The sequence below is a fragment of the Gekko japonicus genome, unplaced genomic scaffold (assembly GCF_001447785.1).
Source record: "Gekko japonicus isolate JY-2015 unplaced genomic scaffold, Gekko_japonicus_V1.1 scaffold125, whole genome shotgun sequence".
NCBI lineage: Eukaryota > Metazoa > Chordata > Lepidosauria > Squamata > Gekkonidae > Gekko > Gekko japonicus.
Window position 1 is genome coordinate 1,411,735 of NW_015165834.1, and position 3,388 is coordinate 1,415,122.

The following is a 3,388-nucleotide window of genomic DNA, read 5'->3' on the forward strand; positions in this document are numbered from 1 at the left end:
CCGCGCGGCATTCTAGGGGAATCGTTCTTTAGGTCAGTCTCCATTCAGCGGACAGAAGCGCGTAAGCTGGGAGTTGTAGGATTCTAGAACACGTCGAGGGAGCGGGAGAACACGAGTCCTTCCTTTAAGGAGCACGGCCTTCTGGGAAATGTAGTGCGGGGGAGCAAGAGCGAAGCCGCCCGGGCTGCAAGCATTCTAGGAGCATGCTGGGAGCGGTAGTCCTCCGGGGGGGGGACACGGTCTGGGGGGAGCCGGCGCGGGCTCCGATTGGCGGCGCTTGCGGGAGCGGTAGTCCTCGGGGGAGGACACGGTCTGGTGGGACCTGGCACGGGCTCCGATTGGCGGTGCTTGCCTCGGCTGGGCGGCGCCATAAATAGCTGCAGAGGGCCTGGTTGGCTCCTCCCTTCCCTCCCTCGTGCAGTGCCGTCACTTCCTTCCCGGCCGGAGCTGGCCCCGCTCATTTTCTTTAGTGTTTGCCCTGTGTCCCGGCCCGGGAGCCGCAGCCCAGACAGCCGCCAGGTATGGGGCGGAGGGGAGGGAAGGGAAGGGGCGGCCGGGGAGCGGGCTGGGGATGTGGGAGGCGAGAGGCCTCGGCCGGGCCGGGCCTGCGCTCGGGCCTAGTGGGGGGCAGGCGGAAGGGACCCTCTGGCTCCTCCTGGGGGGGGTGGGAGGCTGCGGCTGCCGCGCTCACCCACCCGCAGAGGCTGCCTTCAGCCCTTTGGGGGGGGGGGCGTCCCCTGCATAGTTGTGGATCACGCCCTTCACTCTCCCCCCCGAACTTTAGCTTGTTCTGTTTGTTTCCCAAAATGCACGTGGCTTCCTCTCCCGGAGACCTGCTTCAGGCAGCTCAGCCAAGTAAAACGAAGGCAATAAAATCACGTTTTAGAAAATGTTAAGGTATGGGTCATAAAGCAAGGCGGTGATGTAAAAGTAGTATTAAAATAACACTGTGCGGCCTGGTAGGGTTAGAACTTTGGCAGTTCCAATACAAACGTAATGCTTTCCGCCACTGAAAATAAAGCAAGACGGTGGTGTAAAGGAGGCATTAAAACAACATCGTGCAGCTTCATATGGTTATCATGAACAGGCTAGAAGAGGCAGGGTCAGGAGATCTGGACTGGTGCCCCCTCCCTCATGCTCGAATTAGTTGAGCTTTTATTGATAGGTTTTAGGTATTTATACCCTGACTTTCTTCCCACAGCTGCTCATAGTATTTTTTATCTCTTATATTATATTCTCACAACAACAGTCTTGTGAGGTAGGTTAGACAGAGAGAGAGAGTGGCCCGTACTCACCCAGTGAGCTTCCATTGCAGAGTGGGGATTTGAACCTGGGTCTCCCAGAGCCTAGTTTGACACACCACACACGCATTTATTTATTTCCTTCATAATTTGGATTCTTATTGAGGGTCTCTCCAGCACATTTGGGGTGGTGGAAGGAAGTAGGCAGGGATTCACACCACTTAAAATACCTGTGCAAAAATGTGTGTTTCAAAGGTAAATGGCAACCCTTTTTTTGTCACTCTCTGCTAAGCAGTTGATACTGTACAGTCTGTAAGATCTGTTGCCAGTTGGATATGAAATTCCTTTGAGCTTTAAAAGATGCTAACTTAGCAATTTTAATGGAATTTGCAGGTGGTGATGGGGAGAATATATGCTGGAGTTGAGATCTGCTACGTACTAAATAAGTTTCTTTAGCTTCTGCCTGCTGTCTGCTTTCTTAAGTATAGCCTGGAAATAGCTTGTCAGATCTCACTCTTGTTGGAAAAGAGCTTTTGCAGTTCTGTCACAAATGTAATGCTTTCAACTTCTTAATGCATGTAATGAATGGTTTAATGGCTGTAATGGCTTTCTCCCCCCCACCATCACCACTACTTGCCCACAAATCTAATTGGCTACTTAAGCAACATAAGAAAGAGCTTTGATGTGTTAAACTTCTTGCCATTGTAGAGTTGAAATCACTTGTGAAACTTAAATGCTCTTGCATTTGCATCTGTTGCATCATGTTCTATAATGTGAAGAAGTGCAGAGGGAAAAACCTCAAGCTGTTGCCTAGCGGTGGAAAGCCACTATCTAGTTGCAATTAACATGAGACCTTGAAAATGTTTAATATCTCGGGTTTCATGGAAATAAAACTGCTCCACCAATATCTTGATACATGAAACTTCGTCTGACACCATTTTTTGAGCACACTTGATCCTTGTGAAAGCATTTAAAGAGAAGCTCAGTGTGACAGCTAAGAAGTCATGCAGATGTGGTATTTAAAGAGCAGAGATATGTCCAGATCTTGTGTCAGAATAACTGGTAATGAAGAGGCCAGTGTGGTGGGTGCTATATTAAACCATCAGCCCACATGGCTTAAACTGCATGGTATTTTTAACAAAAGCCATCCTGACAAAGCAGACTAATTTAGAAGTTAACCTTTCAGTTTCGATAGCTATATCCCAGTTCTTTGTTCAAGTATTACTACTGTTTGTTCTCATTAGTAAGGTTATAGTTTCTGACCATTTAAAAGTTCAACCTGCCCCTAAACATCTCTGAACACCTACTTTACTTCAGTGGACTAGTTCTTGCACCTTCCTGTGTTACAGCTAGGTTCCAAATACACGTTGCTTTACTAGCAAGTGTTTCACAACAAGGTTAGTGTCTGTGACTCTAGCTGTATCAACCCTTTACTCTGTGTTGTGCAAGCACTCATATCTGATCACTAAGAAATATCTTTGTCAGACTAAGGCTGCCATCCTCCACTGTGTACTGTAGAACAAGTTTCATTGGACAGGTGCTAAATAAATCAAGCTTTATGAGACTTGCTGCCAAATAAATACTTCTTTTATTTAAAACATAAACTAAGAGCAAAACAGGATACATAAACATAGGAATAGGCTGTGGCTCAGTGGTAGAGCATCTGCTTAGCATGCAGAAAATCCCAGGTTCAATCCCTGGTATCTCCAGTAAAAAGGTCTGGCAGTAGATGATGTGAAAGACCTCTGCCTGAGACCCTGGAGAGCTGCTGCCAGTCTGAGTAGACAGTGTTGACTTTGATGGACCAAGGGTCTGATTCGGTATATAGCAGTTTCATATGTTCGTGTGTTCAAGAAGGGTCGGTGAGAATAAGTGAAGGAATGGCAAACAAAACCAAAAATATGCATTGGAATGGGCTCGGGAGAAAAAGGGGGGTTTTGTCACAAAAGGAACAATCCTTATCTAATCTTACATTCTTACGTGGAGTGACACTGCAAGGACTTAATGAGGGCTGATTCGTACAGGTTATGTATATCATTTGATTACTTATCTTTTGATGGCACAACACCTGGTGATTCGCTGCTAAGTGTGTAAATGATAACGATCTCTTTGGTGATGGATTATTGACACATGCAGGTCACCACAGT

At 47.1% G+C, this 3,388-nt stretch overlaps 1 protein-coding gene across 7 annotated transcripts in view; it reads left to right on the forward strand.

Annotated features, from left to right (window-relative positions):
• The first annotated feature begins 485 nt into the window (after positions 1-485).
• The window catches only part of STAU1 (staufen double-stranded RNA binding protein 1), a 43,975-nt gene continuing 41,072 nt past the window's right edge, over positions 486-3,388 (forward strand). For 5 of the 7 annotated variants that reach the window (XM_015410914.1, XM_015410918.1, XM_015410919.1 and 2 more), the window contains exon 1: positions 486-519. The gene's annotated coding sequence lies outside the window, so the exon portion shown is untranslated. The remainder of the gene's footprint in view (positions 520-3,388) is intronic. The other 2 variants (XM_015410915.1, XM_015410917.1) reach the window with 1 other exon arrangement.